An 18,019-nucleotide genomic window follows, 5' to 3' on the forward strand; every position below is an offset into this window, starting at 1 on the left:
TGGCTGGTCATAGCACTCATACCATATAACTGGGAGTGATTTACATTCTGGAGGCTGTGTATGAGCAGACCAGGAATGGTTGCTTCCCCAGCAAAGCAGTGTAAAACCACCCCAGGTTGGAGAATTGAGGAGACACGGCTGTTCAACAGTCCAGATTGTACCTTGGATAATACCATAGTGAATCCTCCAGGCTGCCTAGAGAGGCTGAGGGGGAAATCAGGTAATCAGAGAGAGGCTGCAGAAGGTAGCCAGTCAGACCCCAGTAACCACTTATATAAGGAGTTCCTGGAAAGAGTAGTTGCTGGTTGGAGAAAGGAAGGTAAGACAAACTTCAGTCTTGAAATAAGGGTGAAGGCACTGGAGCCACAGGGAAGTGATCTAGGGAAATGCAGCAATTACTAATGAGGTGTAGCAAGTGGATGCTACTTATAGGTTCTGTGGGTACAGACCCTACTGCTGCTCCCCCTCCCCATGAAGGAAGTGGCTTAAACCCTGAAAAGGAGAGTAGCCCACAGAAGAGCTACATTTGTTACTCTTGATACCACCCAGGAAGGGGATTGAACTATAAAGAGTGCCCAGCTGAAGAGCTGAGGCAAAAGGCTAAGAGCCCCTGGGTAGGAAGCCCTGAGGGCACTGCACCATGACAGAGCACAGATAGGCAGAGAAGGAGCCCAGAAGCAGTTTACAGACAGTTCAGTGAGGAGTACTGGGAGAGGCAGTGTTGGACAGATTAAGGACTAAGCCCAGGGAGGGCTGTAGGAAAAGACCAACTGAAAGTACTCTGAGAGGCCCCAGTTGGACTTCTACCCCAGAAGGGATTGGATTTGTTTTGTTTGTGAACATGTGGACTGTGCGTGACTTAGCCAGATGGCTGAGTCACTGAAATTCTTCTAAGTTTAGCTGCTAGCAGGAGTTGCCACAAGAGCACAACACAGAGAAAGTGCAGGTGCAGACCTCATGTGAGGTCACAAGGTTTTGGGTTGTTTTTTTAGATTTGTCTTCTGTTTTAGGACCCTTATAGGTTACACTTGGGTCACATTTTCACACTTAAATTACCAGCCCTGAGAACTATTTTATTTTTTCAATAGAAATTGAGTGTCTCATGTTATCACCTGACTCAAAGAGCTGAGGCTTTAAGTAAAACATCACTGTGATGGTTCCCTCCCCCATCTCCCCACACACACTTTATGAAGTTTGGCTTATGAATATAAATATGCATCACTCAAACATGCTTTGAACAAAATACCTCATATAACCTATCAATTTTAATATTACAATCTGCTGAATCTGTATATCTATTTTGGTGCATGCATCCTTCTTGTATGCAAAGTTAGAAATATGAAGTAGGAGACTGTTTATAGTTTTAAATGTGCTAATGAGACCGATACTGGTGCCTGAAAGTCTTAATCCTTGGTAACTCCCTTACTGACTTGTAAAGAGCCTTGTTTGTCCTTCAAGTCTAAGCAGTAGTTGGTCCTACCATACCGCGTGGTATTAGAATTCCATTTTAACCCTGATAATTTTCCATAGAAGGGGGAATATAGAACAAAAGGTTCCTGACGTGGAGGGAAAGACAATTTAAGCAATGGGAAGCCATCAGCCCTTTGTCTTCAGCTGGTGTGACACACTCCAAAGCAGTTTGGGGACTCAGGCCAGGGTAAAAGAGTCTCTGACTGGAAGATTATGCTGAAGAAGAGTTCATTAGGATAAGTTTCTGCTTGCAATAAATTTTTTAGTGAATTAGAATTAGCTATGAGTTTTCTTTTCATTTTAACTTAGTAACTTACTTAGATCTATCTGCCTCTTTCACTTCCAACCGCTTAAATCCTAGGCTATGTCTAGACTGCAAGCCTCTTTCGAAAGAGAGCGTCTAGACTGCACACGGAACTTTCGAAAAAGCAAGCCGCTTTTTCGAAAGAAAGCAGCAAGTGAGTCTGGATGCTCTCTTTCTAAAAAGCCTGTTTGCTTTCAAGAACGCCTTTTTTCGAAAGAGCACTTTCGAAAAAAGGCATTCTTCCTCGTGGAATTAGGTTTACCGCCGTCGAAAGAAAAGCTGCATTCTTTCGATTTAATTTCGAAAGAACGCGGCTGCAGTCTAGACGCAGGTGAAGTTTTTCCGAAAAAAGGCTACTTTTTTCTAAAAAAACCCTGAGTCTGGACACAGCCCTACTGTTTGTACTTAATAAAAATACTGTTGTTTACTATCAGGCCCAGTGTAAATAATTATTACCTGGTGGGAATGACCAGTGTGCATCTCTCTCTTTCACTAATAAAGATGATAAACCCGCCACCTCCTTTGCAGAGCCGCACAGTAGCACTCACCTTCCTACTAAAAGGTGAGTGGAGGGGGGGCGGTTCTTCTCATTGGCAGCCATGCGGCCCGACTGGCAGGCAGCTGCTGCATGGCCACAGTCAGGCTGTCCCTGCTGGGGCAACCTCACCATGGCCCCGGTTCCTGCTCTGCGGCAGCCACGCGGCCTGGTTGCTGGGGCTGCATGGCAGATGGCTGCTTTGGGGGCCGTGGCCACTCTGGGAGTGCATGGAGGAGTGGGGTTGCTCCATGACCAGGGTTGTTCCGGGGGTGGCCTGGCCATGTGGTGGAGGGGGGCTCTTCTGGGGCGTGTGGCAGAACATGGCTGCTCCGGGATCCATACGCCTTTTATGAGAGCAAAAATTTCATCGGGCTTTGAGGCTTGCCAATATTTTTTTTTAATGCATTTATTTTACCCATACTACAGACCTATGAAATTGCTACATCAAATGTATACATATAAGAACCAATCCACCATTTGTATGCTTATGAAAACTGAACTGTTAGCACTGAAGCAGGAAGGTGAGGGTGCCATGGACCAGAAAACTTAGGGACCATCCGCACCCCCCCAAGCAGAGTTGTCCTGGAGCAACCCTGCTCCTCCATGCACTCCCAGAGTGGACACGGCCTCCAAAGAAGCCATCTGCCATGAAGTCCATGCTGGAGATAGCATCAGGCACCTCGCAAGATCGGAGCCAGCACTGGCTTCCTGTGGGAAGGGAAGCCTCGAGGCTCCATGCCGGATTTGGCATGCACGGAAGTATGTGTGTGCTGCTCCTCCTCACTGGGAAAGCTGGAGCAGAGCCCAGGGCAGGAGGCCAAGTGGGGAGTGCGATGGAGAGAGCCCCTCCCTGCCCGCCGGGAGAGTGGCATGGCCCAGGGCAGGAGGGTTAAATCTTGGCACACAACTTCAGAAGGGTTGCTGACCCCTGGTATATCTAATGGAAGCCACTTCCAGCCTGTGGGTGCTCTAGGACTCCTCATTTCCGCATCTATGCCTGAGCTGCTCGCCTGAATCCCCTTCCCTGCACAGAATAGCTCATCCAAGCCCTCCCGCTTTGTCCTCAGGTGGAGCTGGTCTCATTGGTTGTCTGAGCCCTGCCTCACCCCCTGTCTGCTGGCATCACTGCTCAGTCCCCTCCTCCCCTGGCCTGCCAACAAAGAGGGCAAATGGGTGGGGGAGTTGCTCTGGGGCCAGGTGAATCAATGGGATGTGGGGCTCCAGCTGCTACCACAATAGCAGTAGTGGCGACCACAGCTCCAGGCCCCTTTGCATCTATGCCAGAGTGCTGCTCTGCATAACTGAGAACGGGGGGCAGATCCAGCACCACGGTCCAGGTGGCACTGAAGGCTGGCCTGTCCCTTTTGCCCAAAATCCTGCTCCTTCAGAGGGCACAGAGCTGCCCACCCTACTTTGCCTGGAGGCCTGTGGTGGCTGTCAGCCAAATGCTCCTCCCTGTACATTCTTCTGCACCCGAGGTTTGCCAAAAATCAGGATGACAGGAACAGGGCTTAAGAAGGTTACTGTCCCAGCCAAAACAGAACATACAGTCATCCTAACTTAAACCTCTAACCACAATGTCACATTAGCCCCTGCTTATGGTGATATTCATATCTCACTTCAGGGAGCGCTCTGCCTTAAAGCACAAATAATGAATATCAATTATCCTCTTCATCATCCCTTCCAAGTGAAAAAACAATTCCAAAATCAAATAATTGGGAATATCAACCTTTCGGCTTCAGCTATAAAAACTATATTCCATCACTAAAGGTGCTAACTTAAACCACAACCCCCAGACAGTTGCCACATGCCTCCCATTTGATTTGAGGGTAGCTAAATTATTAATCCTGCCTACCATTTAGACATAAAAGTCTCCCCCACTCTGCCTCCAGTTTCTTCCCATCTAAAGCCTTCTCAGCAATCCTCAAGAAAAGGGGAGTTGGAAGTATCTTTTTTAAGCCATCTGAGAACATACTGACCTTATTGAAAGAGATTTGGCTACTAGTGACATCTGATTTATTGAGTTTGGGAATATTTTGTATGTCAGCCTAGGTGAGGGAATAAGTGAAAGGGTAGTACGGCAGGGGCAAGAAACCTTCCTAAAACAGTTTTTGATCTACAGATAAAATAAAAGTCCTAATTTGACAAGGTACTTAAACATACACCTAACTTTTTGCACACACGTAATCCCAGTGAACCTAATGCAACTTTACATAAGGACTGAGTATGGCTTGGTGTTCTTGCATGGAATAACAAGGATTCATTAGGAGCTGGGTGGATCTGAATTACAGTAATTTAAAACTATGCAATAAACCTGTATTTTTTGTCACTGGGCTATTTCCCCTCCTCTTCCAGCTGTCAACCACATGTTGGAAGTACAGTTTAACTTAAATATACAGGTCAGCACATTCAAAGATCATACACAGCTGAGGATGGAGATCAAAGCTTCCTGTGTTTTGAAGTGACAGGCCATGTCTGCTGCCTGCCCAAACCCACTCACTCTCCCCATTCACATTAGTATCCACTGAGAGTAAAACTACTTTTTGATAGCACAGAGAACAACCAACTCTACATTGCAAAATTATTCTGAGACCCAGCAAAACACCCTAATTTACAAATCCATAGTTTCAAGATTTTATGATCATTTATTTGCCTCTCTACTGGGAATGGTAACAAGGGTGTCAATTAGAATCAATTGCAGTGGTAGGTTATGATTGTAAGGCAAGAAGCTCTAAATGGAGACGTAAACTGAGACCACCAATTCCTCTCACAGATGGAGGGATTTAATTCTGATAATTCATCACATAAACAAATGTAGCCAAAGCATCTTTATATATAAAAAAAGTGAAGGAAGCTGCGGTTTCCAAAGTATACAGTGCTTACAAATTTCACAGAGGACTAGAAAACATGGAGTTTACAAACTGCCAATTAAGTAAGGGGCACATGTGCTCATTCATACAAATATAATTATGCTTCTTTGTGTGAAGAAAGGTTATTCAAGTTCACATTCCTCAAACTTTAAAAAAAAAAACATCTATCATCCTCTTGATCTTCTTACCTAGCCATTTCCACTTTACTGATCTCCCTGCTGAAATTTCTGGTTTCACAACAACCTCTTCTCAAATTACCATCCAAGTGCAATCATTTATGTTTGACCTACATTAGCAAATGCTGGACATTAATCCTACCAGGCAGGTACTAATAACACTGAAGAAAACAACATCATTAAAGTCCCCTCTCAACCTTTTCCTCCTCAGGACACCTGCTAGTGATTTATTATTAACAAACTACTTCCTGCTTTGTTTTAACATGACACTTTAGTACAAATGCTAGTCAGTCACTAGTAAGAATCATCTCATCTCCTCTCATCTTTTGCCTGCAATGCAATTTAGTTTAAAGTAAACCACAAGAAATGAGCCAGTGTTCCTCTGCATTTACAATGTGACACAAATTGCCATCTGATATAACAAAAAAAAAAAAAGGCAATTTTTGTAGCTGGGACTGATAATTAATTATGAACTAACCCAGGAACAAGTAAGCGTGCCACACTCTGTATGTGGAGGAACAAAATTGTAGAAAAAAATACAATGAAATCATCAAAGTTTTTTTTTTTAAAGTGTCATTGGCCAAGATCAAAGTGCTGTAAAGCTGTCTGTTAAGGGCAGTATTTTCTTAAAACAATACTGGAAACTCCCTTTGAAGAAGATAACAGCTGAGTGAGGAAAGGGAAGCCAGTGACTATGGTTCTTGTAATGTACAGCTGAAATACAAAATGGCATACTCTTAAAAGTAAATATAATGTAAAGTATTGTGGCTAACCTCATGTAAACCTACAGAAAGCTGTTCACAATTAAGATGAGTTCACTGCCTTGCCAGTAAATGGATTCTTATACCTGCTGTTCATAGATGAAAAAATGCAACTAAACAAAACCATAGCTAAAACAGATTTTATTCTTAGACTCTATAAACAATGAGACATATCCTCTGACTTCAGTGAGACCTGGATTTGGCTCAATGACTAAATCTCAATAATCACAATCTTCAGCCGGAAAAAGGCCTAACAATGGACATTTTCAGTGGGTGTGGTGAGCTTGACCACTTCCTGTCAAGCGGCACTCAAATATTTGCAGAATCAGGCACAACAGGTGAAATTCACCCCTGCGTGGAAGGTCAGTATGAGGTTGGATTGTGAAAGTTTACATGGGACCAAGGCTGTTGTTTATAGGATTACAGGTGTCTGGTTTTTGACCAGAACTCACAGTTGAAAGGGATCCTAGCAACTCTGGTCAGCACAGCTGATTGGGCCTTTAAAAGTACAGTTGGTGGCACCCTACCTGATTCCAGGCAGCTCCCAGGAAGTGGCCAGAATGTCCAGGTCCTAAGTGGAGGAAGGCCTAAGGGTGCTTAGAATGCTGTTCCCACAACAAGTGCCGGCTCCACAGCTCTCATTGGCCAGGAAGTGTGGCCAATGGGAGCTGTGGGGGCAGGGACAGCACATGTAGTCCCTGGACAGGCCGCTGACTAGGAACTGGACATACTAACTGCTTCCTAGGAGTTGCCTGAAGTAAGTGCGCCCCAGAGCTCCTTCCTATATCTCAACGCCTTTGGGCCCCTCCTGTATCCCAAACCCTTCATCTCTGGCCCCCATCCAGAGCCCCCAAGTCTAGCCAAACTCTAATCCAGAGCCCCCTCCTGTATCTGAACCCCTAATTTCTAGCCCTACCTCAGAGGCCCACACCCACAGCCCAGACCCCAACTCCGTACCTTAGCCTGGAAATCCCTCCCACACTCTGAGCCCCTCTGCCCCTTGTCCAGAGCACCCTTTTGCCCCATAAGCCCCCTCATTGCTGGCCTCACACCAGAGCCCACACCCACAGGAGCCCTCATCTCATCCCACACCTCAACCTCCTGCCCCAGCCAACTGAAAATGAGCAAGGGTGGGAGAGAATGCGTGCAGAGGAATAGAATGAAAGGGGGCAGGGCCTCAAGGGCTGGGCAGGTTTGGGGAAGGGACAGGGAAAGACTGTCAAACCCAAGTCCTTTGAATCTGTGCTGATCTCTGCACAGAGGTGAGTTTCATCCAATACAAGTAATCAGTCTCTTTATTCTGGGTTGTTTAAGGATGAGCTTTTCACTCAACAGGAAAGGTATAGTAAGCCAAGAACAAAAATCCCCAACTGCTGGAGATAGGACACGAAGGATACGTCTACACTGTGGGGGTTTTCCGCGTTTTACCAGAGGTATCCCGGAAAAACTCCGCTGTGTCCAGGGAATGTGTTTACTCGTCTGCTTTTTTTTTTTTTTTTTTGCAGAAGTACAAATGCGCTCTCTTGGAAGCCCTGTCTTCCTCATTCCACGAGAAAGAAGGGATCTTCCAAAAGTGGGGGGATTTTCCAACATTTGGCCCAGTGTAGATGGGCTAAATTTTGGAAAAGCCTCTTCTGAAAAAAAAATCTGAAAAAGTTGTAGTGTAGACCTAGCCTAAATGAAGAGGAGAATTCTTTCTGCCTGGTGGGTCTTGCCCATAAACTTAGGGTCTAACTGAGGGCCATATTTGGTGTCAAGAAGGAATTTTCCCCCAGGTCAAATAACTGAGGCTCTGGGAGTTTTCACCTTCCTCTGTAGCATGGGGCATGGGTCACTTACAGGTTTTAACTAGTATAAATGGTGGATTTTCTGTAACTTGAAGGCTTTACATCATGATTTGAGGACTTCAGTACCTCAGCCAGAGGTTAAGGGCCTATTTCAGGAGTGACAAGTATGAGAGGGGTAGCTGTGTTTGTCCGTGTCCACAAAAACAACAAGAAGTCTTGTGGCATCTTAAAGACTAACAGATTTATTTAGGCATAAGCTTTTGTGGTCAAAAAAAACTCTTTGTCAGGTGCATGGAGTGGAAATTACAGAGGCAGGTATAAATATACTAGCACATGAAGGGTATGGTGTGCAGTTGCTGATGAGTATTTGCTTCAGATTGGAAGGTTAGAAACTACACACCACACCACAGAAACACTAACCCAGGAACCAATCCTGCAACAAATCCCATTGCCAGCTCTGCTTGCATATCTACTCAAGCAGCACCATCTTAGCACCTAACCACACCAGCCATACCATCAGGGGCTCATCCACCAACATGATATATGCCATCATGTGCCACCACTGCCTGTGAGCAGCAGGTGAAGGTCCAGCTGGGGAAGATAGCCAAAGTCCCACCCCAAGCCACTCCTCCTTCTCCAAGACCATGCCCCTTCAAAACCTTTCCCCCCACCTCTTAGCCAAGCCCCATTCAACCCCAGATGAGGGCCAGGGTTGCCACCAGGGAGCGGGGCTGCTGCACAGCACAGTCCCAGTCTTCCTGGGCTGCTGGGAAGCCAAGCTGCCTAAGAGTGCTGCCCCATCCTTCCCTGCTGCTGGGCTGCTGCACGGAGCAGCCTCAGCCTCCCCAGGCCTCTGGGGAGCTGGGCTGCTGTGCAACGCAGCCCCTGCCTTTCCTGGGCAGCTGGGCAGTGTAAGCAATGTTGGGAAGGCAATGCATTCCTTGCCTACGTTAGCAGTCACCCATGGCACTGCCCCTCTGCCACGTTCATTGGTCAAACCAGACCATCTCCATGCAAAAGAATAGATGGACACAAATCAGACATCAAGAATAGTAACATGCAAAATCATTAGGAGAACATTTCAATCTCCCTGGATACTCAGTATGAGATTTAAAATGGGGGTCCTTCAACAGAAAAAACTTAAAAAACAGACTCCAAAGAGAAACCGCAAAGCTGCAATTCATTTGCAAAATTGGCACTATTAATGTGGGTTTGAATAAGCACTGGGAATGGCTGGCTCACTACAACAGTAATTTTCCCTCACTTGGTATTCATACCTCTTCATCAACTGTTGAGAATGGGCCACATCCACCCTGACTGAATTGGCTCATTAGAACTAGTCTACTTGATGAGGTTATTCCCTACTTTTCATGAACTAGTATATTTATACCTGCCTCTGTAATTTCCACATCATGCATCTGACAAAATGGGGTTCTGCCCCCAAAATTTTATGTCCAAATAAATCTGTTAGTCTTTAAGATGCCACGGGACTGCTCTTTGTTATTTCAGGAGTGGGTGAAGTTCTGTGCCCTGCTGTGTGCTCAAGGTCACGCTAGATAATAACGATGGTCTCTTCTGACCTTAGATGTGACCTCCAATGCTAGCTGTTGACATTCTGTTTCTTCTACCTGCACTTTGGATGTGTTCTGCTGCTGAAAATGGTTCCTTTCATTTTGGAGAAGCTCAAGAGGTGGTTTGTTTTGGAAAACTATTCTGGGTTTGTTTGTATTGTATGAAGCAGCCTTTAGCAAAACCGAAAGCTTACTTCCTAAAAACAAACCTTCTTTTGTTGGGAATATTGTAAAGCCTTACGTTGTTGATATTGTGTGGCTCTCCCTTTCCATTGCAATTACTGAATTTTGATTCAGGAAGTATTGTAATGCAAATGTATATTCAATAATAAATGCTGAAGTGTAATTGTATCCAGATACTATACAGGCAGTCCCCGGGTTACCTACAAGATAGGGACTGTAAGTTTGTTCTTAAGTTGAATTTGTATGTAAGTCGGAACTGGAACATATTGTACCCCAGGTGTCCCCGATTCAGCTGCTGCTGAAACTGACCAGCGGCTGACTACAGGAAGCCGGAGGCAGAGCTGCTTTGCCCCGGGCTTCCTGGAATCAGCCGCTGATCAGTTTCAGCAGCAGCTGACTTGGGGACACCTGGGGTAGAGCAGCTGGGGTGCTGCCAGGTTGGTCCCCGCAGCGCTGAGGTGCTGCGCTGCAGGGACAAACCCGGCAGCGCCCCAGCTGCTCTGTCCCAGGCGTCCAGATTCAGCCACTGTTGAAACTGACCAGCAGCGGCTGAATCGGACACGCCTGGGGCAGAACAGCTGGAGTGCTGCTGGGTTGGTCTGGTAGCGCCAACGCTTGGCGCGGCGGGACCAACCCGGCAGCACCCCAGCTGCTCTTAGGGATGCCTGGGGCAGAGCACCTGGGGTGCTGCTGGGTTGGTCCAGTAGCGCCGCACCTCGGTGCTGTGGGACCAACCCGGCAGCCCCCCAGCTGCTCTATCCCAGGTGTCCTGATTCAGCCGCTGCTGAAACTGACCACCGGCGATAAAAGCCTGGTCTGCTGGGGGGGAGGCGCTCTAGCTGCGCCCTCCCCCCCCAGCAGACCAGGCTTTTCTCGCCACGGAGGACGGGGGTGGTGGGACCGTGGCGCGTCTCGACGGTCCCGCCGCCCGCGTCCTCCGCAGCTTTGCTCCGCGTCTCCCTGGTCTGCTGGGGGGCCTCCCCAGCAGACTAGGGAGACTCAGAGCAGCTTTTCTCGCCGCGGAGGACGCGGGCGGCGGAACCGCCACGGCGCGTCTCGGCAGTCTGCTGGGGGGGGGGGGCGCAGCTAGTGCAGGGTTCCCTCACCCCGTTCGTAAGTAGGGATCCGACATAAGTCGGATCCACGTAACCCGGGGACTGCCTGTAGTGATGGGCAGCAGCAACCAACTCTTAAGATAGGCATTATAAATTTGTCACATGTCTGTACTGGAAGAGGGCCCTTGGCAAGAGGTACTCGGAAAAAGTGACCAGAATGAATTAATATACAGATTTTATTATCCTAACAAGAAGATACCAAATGAATACTCAGGTTTCACTAGCTACGTGTAAGTAGACATGCAGAGATATCTTTGAGTGTTGATAGTTAAATAAGCAGCTTGTAAAAATACCAGCAGTAAAATATTTAGTGAAATGGCCTGAGTGAATACACTCAGATCATCACATCAATGTTGCTATTAAGTTACTTTTAACATACTTTTTATTTAAATTCAAAATGGGACAAGTCTTTCCAATGTTAACAAGCCTGCAGGAGGATCCTGGGAAAGACAGATAATTATAGGTCATCAAAATATATTGCTATTAATTCTGTCATTTAGACATTTTATTAACAAAGACCATAGAACACATCTGCTGACATGTTTTTCTACCTGTTGTCTTAGGATACAAAATTACGATTTCCAACACTCCCCATTAAATCCAGAGGTTTCTAGGCCTGGTTGTTTTGTTTCAGGAGGAGGATGAGAGAGGGAAGAGAAGAGTGTCTCTTGGTTACAGAGCTATAGGCGAGTCACAAAAAGCTGAATCCCGGATTTGGATGAAGAATCCATTCTCCCCATTCCCATCCACCTCAAAATGGAAAATTAAGGGACTTCAGATCCAGCACTTTGGTTCAAGTAAGTTTTGTTTCCTCAAAACAACAAGTAGAATATAAATTTCAGAGAGAGATCAGAAGGGAAATCCCTATCTTCATTCCATCTCCCAGGATACCAAAGATTATATCCTCATACACTTCACACAATCTAACTATCTTTTCTCAAATGATCGAATGCACTGGAGTTTGGATGTCTCAGGCAATTAGTGCAGGATTGAAGACTTTTTCAGTCACCATGCAGAATCCAATCCTGCTGGTGACTGAGTCACTACACTGTGTTGGTATTTAGTTGTTTGAGGTCTCTGTTGCACCTGGTAGCCTTTCAGACTAGCGCTTTTCATATATATCAGCCTTTTCACTATAACATGGAAAGATGAGGATATTTCATTTTGATTACGTAAAATTTTCCATTAGCTACAGCTCTGCTTTACCAAGCATGGATGGATTTCTCAAGGTCAAGAGTTCAGTCATATCACAGAATCTTTCCAGTTTGCCTGCCTCTCTGGGAGTGAAGGGCAGCGTTCCGACCCACACTCACTGAGGTAGCCCGTGAGGTCATCATTGTGAGCAGGGTGTAGATATCACCTTAAGCCCTTCCCCCATGCGTCCCTCACCCAAATCCCTATTTAACCGACCGCAAGTCACTCATTCGTGTGATCAGTCCTCGTCTTTCAGCTTTAGTCACCTGTTACGACAGTTCGTCACTCTCGGTAGGGGGACCTGGGCCTTCCCTCGCTCCAACTCTCGACCCAGGGCTCTAAGAGCAGAGGCAGTGTCCTTCTGCTCGGTTGATGAGGATGCAGCCTGCAACTCACCAAACAGCAGTTTCCATTGTACCCTGTCCTGGGTCGCTTCCTACACTCTGTGGAGCTCTGGGGACCTGTCTCACCCTCAAGGGTCAGTCCTGTCGCTGTCCCATCCCTCCTCCCCTTCCTGGTGGCACCCAAGACCAAGCAGTACTGGGCAGAGTCAGCAGAGGCTGGGAGAGTTCTAGGCTGACAAGTGCCAAACTGGGACCCTGAAACAAAGGGCAGAGAAGGTGCTGCAGCTGCAGCAAGCCTGGGCAAATACAGCCCACAGGCTGGATCCAGCCCACCAAATCCCCATTTAAACTTGGTGCCCGGTGTTTCCAGATATCCGTGCTGGTGCAGACCGCCAAAGCCGCCTGCCGGCGCTGGACACTTTGCAGTGTGTACTTTGAAGTAGGAATAAAAGATCCTCCGGAATAGGGCTTTATTCCGGAGGATCAGGCCAGTCTAGACGCTTTTTTTCCAGCTTTTCCCCAAGCCGGAAAAAAAGCGGCGGACATGTTTATTTAAATCCGCGGGGGATATTTAAATCCCCCGCGGATTTCCCTATTCCCACTTTCAAAATTAGCATGCCCCTTCTGAAAAAGGGGCCAGTGTAGACGTAGCCTAATAGTAAGTCCAGTGGAGAGCAGAACTTATCCATTCTGTGAAGACCTCAACTGAACCTTCAGCACTTGCTCTTCCATGCAACCTTATGTGCTTGTGCAGGGGTGTGGTATCTCAGGCCCAAAGGGCAGATGCAGCCCCTGGCTTGCCTGGATCCTGCCTCTGATGCTCAAGGGCCCCCCCTGAAATAGGGAGACCACTCTGGCGCTCCAGCCCCCCTGCTACCCGACCACGGGGCTGGGTCCCCCTAGGCTCTGATGTGTGAGGGGAATGTGTAGACTGTCTTTCCTCTTCTCAATCAGGGGCCCTGTCATTGTGGGGTTGGGTTTTTTGTTTGGTTTGTGTTTTTGGTTTTTTGCTTCTCACTTGTGTGCAGCCGCCGATTGATTTTTCTGTGGGTCAGTGGCCCCCGATCCAAAAAAGGTCTCCCACTCCTGTGCTTGTGGATAGTATAGTGAGGCAGCTGCTCCATTCTGGTATGGAAGGGATTGAAGCAAGCTAGAGAGAGTGTGAGCAAAGCTCCAGCCAACCAGGAAAGGGCTTATTGAAAGGCAGTCAAGTAGAGACTTGGAAGCAGCCAGGCTGGGCCCTATAAGCAGGGGCGGATGAGAGTGCTGCGGGGTCCAGGGCAGCGTTATGGGGTCCTGGGCAGCAAAATTTCGCTTCCTTCTTTGACATGCCGCCCCACTTGCCCTGCCCTAAATCCGCCGTTGCCTATAAGAAGGTTGCAGGTCAAGAGGAGCGAGTCTATTACCAAAGGGAGAAGAACTGGCCCTCAGAGAACCACCCAAGACCAAGCAGTACTAGGCAGAGTCAGCAGAGGCTGGGAGAGTTCTAGGCTGACAAGTGCCAAACTGGGACCCTGAAACAAAGGGCAGAGAAGGTGCTGCAGCTGCAGCAAGCCTGGGCAAATACAGCCCACAGGCTGGATCCAGCCCACCAAATCCCTGGATCTGGCCTGCGGATGCTGAGGGAAGCTCCAGGCAGGCTCCCCATTTGCCTCACCCCACCTGCACACCATTCAGAAACGCGGCTGCGTGGCGGTTTCACTTTAAAAACTGAGCCCAGAGGGGAGGGGGAAAGCTTAGGAGTTGCTCCCACCCCCCCAGTACAATCCCATTGGCAGCTTCTGGACAGAAACTGGCCAATGGGAGTTGCCTATTTCAATAACAGGCAGCCACAAATCACAAGAGGCTCCTAGTTATTCATGGAGCACATTGCTGCAGCTTGGACGGGGGCAGGGTAGGCAGGCTGATTCAGGAATGGGCTGCTGGCTGATAAGTCTCTTGGCCAGAGCCTGCACTCCAGCCCCTCCCTTCCACAACCCTCTGCCCCCGTACTCCTCCCCCCATACTCTACATACCCAAATCCTCTGCCCCATTCCTGCACCCATACCCCTTCCCAGATCCAGAACCCCAGTCCCCTGCCTCAGATCACAGTCCTCTCCTGCTCTAGCTTACAACCAACCCCCCCCTGCACCCACTCCTGTACCCCAATTCACTGTCCTACGTCACAATCCAACCCCTTGCATCCCAGTCCAGTGCCCCAGGTCACAGCTGCTTCCTTCACCCAAACTCTCTCTTACCCCAAGATCCCTTCTGCACCTAACCTCCATCCCATACCCTGCATCTCTTTCATTAATATCACAGAAGAGTGCGGCCCTCTACCACTTTCCAAATTCTTGGAGTGGTCCCCCATCAAAAATTATTGCCCACCCCTGAGCTGCAGGGAAGTAGCCTAGAGAAGCAGGCAGTAGAGTAGAGTTGGAGGACAGCAGTAAGTGGCTGCTTCTAGAAGGGATCTGGGCCTCGGATCCCCCTCTCCACTTGCCAGTGATGTAAGTGGCTAAGCCAGACTGCAGTTTGCCCTGGGAGGAGGAGCTAGACTGAGGACTACAATGAGTCACTGAGGTGAGTGATAGAACCAGAAGCTGCCAGTTTCCTGGAAGGGGGGAGGACCAGTAGAGCACACACAGCTGGAGAGTAGTGTTCAGAAATAGACACCGTGGTCAAGGAGTGACGTGGGTCCAACTGTGAAGATGGTGGAGACTGAGAGAGTATCCATGAGTGAGACACCACTAGCGAAAGCGTACCACTGAAAGAGCTAATTCCTGGAACAACCAGCAGGAAGTGCCATTATGGTGAGTCTGACCCCATTACAAATAGCCTAGAGATTTGATGCAATTCTGTGATGAGGGGTGAGGAAGGATAACACTATATTCATGGACTTGGAAACAACAGATTTAAGTAGCTGGACTGAGATGCCCATGATCTTGCTAGGTTCTTAAAATCTCTTTGAGAAGCACCATGACGTCAATATAGCAGTGGGGGTGACAGCCAATCTGGTTTACCCAGTGCAGGAGAAGGAATTGAGGAATGACAAGAACACAACAGGACACAAGCAGTTATTTTACTGCAACATCTACAAAAAGGGTGTGATAGTGAATGATAGGGAAAGAGATTTCCAATCCGGTTCTAGTGGATGCCTTTCTGAAAGCATGAATATTGCACATTAGGGAAGAAGGCATGCACTTCTCCTCAACCCTTTACCAGTTCCTGAAGCCCTGTCAGAGGTTTGTTCTGCTGCTGTCACAAATTCATTAATTAATACATTCACCCTCTGCTCTCTCACTCCTTTACGGCTACATGGCTAGCTGTTCCTGGCTAGACTGGGCATGCCCAGATTGGCATGCACAACAGTTGACTTATGCAAATAGACAAACAAGGACCTAAAAACAATTCTTTTAAAGTTTAAACAAATAAGTCCCATCTATATTGCAAATAATGCTAGCATAGTAATTTCCAGAGATGCAGTTAAAACATGAACCTAGTTTTAACTGAAGGACATGGTTGATTCAGTAGTGTAAATGTGACCAAGGAGAACATTTAAATATAATCCAGATGCACTTCCTGAGAGAGCTTGGTAAAATTTTTGGACCAAAACTTTTTTGGCAAAAAATGCAGATTCAGCATCATGGAAATGTTTTTCAATTTCATGTTAATTTCACCAAATTGTTTCATTTAAAAAGCAATCAACACATTTTGTTTTGATGTTTTAAATATGAAATGTTTTTATTTAATTTCCAAATGACTTTTTTCCCAAAATTTCCTTGAATTTTATTTTAAAATGGTCAAAAATCAAACCAATCAAAATTAACATTTTGTTTGTTCCTAAAGGAAATAATTTTTCAATGTTTTGATTTTCCAAAACATTTTAGTTTTGGCTTAAACAAAAGTTACTTTGGGGTACTTTTTATTTTATACTTTTAGAATTGCCAGCAAGCATTAAAATCCTTTATTCACCCAGCTGTACTCCATGAGCTTTGATTTACTTTCCCTCCTTCCTAGAAAAGAGTACAAACTGAACAGGGAATAGCTGGTTCTGCCTGTATGCATTCTGATGGAGAGGGCAGGCATGAACTTACTTTGGTGTACGTTTGTTTTACAACAGCATAGGCAAACAGAAGACTAAAGGGGGCATTTATTACCAAAAGGGTTCATTGAAATATGGCCATCACCATGAAAAGCTGCAAACTTTGTGGTGCTTACACAGATGTGCAGTACATTTAATATGTGCTTCAAGGTTCCTTGCCCCTCCTTGAAGATGATAAATAGAAAGAACTTTCCCTTTGTTATAGGTGGTAAGATTAATATGAAATGCAATACCCTGCAACTTGCCTGTTCAAAAACTCTCAATATAAATATTCTGCAAAATGTTGCTCTGTGCATGGTCATGGAGATGTTTTCTGTGGGAGTGAGCAGGGCTATATGGCGAATAAATGAACCTCAATGAGGACAAATCACTTGCCACAGCAGGTTTGGAAAAGCTACAGGAGTAGTGAGTTACATAGTAAACCACTTGAAAAGTTTAAAAGGCAGACTTTAGATTGTTCAAAGGGTGATAAAAGGCTAAGACATTTCACCCATAGTCCATTTGTACAGATTCAGCTGAGCTACTGAGGATCAAAAATCTTTACTCACAGCTGTCTGTCATCATTCTATGTTGTGACTTTAGCAGCCTCATGCTATCGTCACTACAAACAAACCGGGGTGCTTTTCTGCTAAAATAGTTAACTTGGGGGCAGAGCCATCCTGTCCATATCCATCTTGTCAACAGGAGAGACTAGGCATTGTAGACACGCTCATTACAAATGTAACCTAAAGTTGAATACATTGTCCCAAGCTTATAGTGTAGACTAGCGCTTACATTAGCTAAGCCCTAGTGGAGACAAAGCACTATTTTTTTTGCAGTGATCTAGCTAATAAAAGTCCAAACTATACCATCACCTGGTGTTGATGCTTATTAGCTGCAACATAATAAAAACTACCTATTCCTTGTCGCCATTAATAACTCAAAGTAGCTATCTTAATGTAAAAGACTTTTGTTTCCAGCAGAAACAAAGCTTTCCTTTAACCTTAATCAACTGCTGTCCCTCAGTCTGTATTCAGCTATATTTACTGTGGTATAGGTAAGCTTGCACAGACTGTGGTGATGGCAAACCTCCTCTGTGTATAAAGGGAGACTTTACTGCCAAGCTCCATTAATCTGCAGCATTTTACAAGGACTACTTCCATGCACGCACACACATATTTTAAAAGTTTGTTTTGTTCTTTGCTGATTTGTAATTAAAAAGCAGAACCAAAACTTTTTTAAATCTTGTAGGCTGAAACTTTGCCAGCCAAGCAGCAGTTAGGAAATCATTGGGTTAAGTTGACCTAGCCATGGCATTCACTGTGCAAAATTTTTCACAAATCTAAGACAGGTATACAAGTTGAAATAAATTTTAAGTTGGCTCAGGCATAAGTAATTGACAATACAAAGATTCCCAAGAAGAGTAGAATCTCAGGATTAGGGCATGTCTCTCCACTACAAAATTGAGATACCTTAAATTAGGTCAACCTACAGCTACTGCAATAATTATATTGGCTCTTTTTGTGTCCACTGTGATGGCTCCAGCTATTAGTGCTTGGTAGTCAATGGTGCAAGTAAACAAGCTTTTGCTATATGGGAGGGAGAGGGCACATCAGCTGTGCGGGGCATATGACACCACTCCC

The 18,019-nt window shown here is 46.3% G+C and overlaps 1 long non-coding RNA gene across 1 annotated transcript in view; it reads left to right on the forward strand.

Annotated features, from left to right (window-relative positions):
* Window positions 1-233: 233 nt before the first annotated feature.
* Window positions 234-18,019, forward strand: part of LOC142830794 (uncharacterized) — a 73,478-nt gene continuing 55,692 nt past the window's right edge. The window contains exons 1-2 of the long non-coding RNA XR_012906296.1: window positions 234-319; window positions 11,410-11,572. This is a non-coding gene — a long non-coding RNA (uncharacterized LOC142830794). The remainder of the gene's footprint in view (window positions 320-11,409; window positions 11,573-18,019) is intronic.

This window comes from Pelodiscus sinensis, chromosome 10 (assembly GCF_049634645.1).
Source record: "Pelodiscus sinensis isolate JC-2024 chromosome 10, ASM4963464v1, whole genome shotgun sequence".
In the NCBI taxonomy this organism is placed as follows: Eukaryota; Metazoa; Chordata; order Testudines; family Trionychidae; genus Pelodiscus; species Pelodiscus sinensis.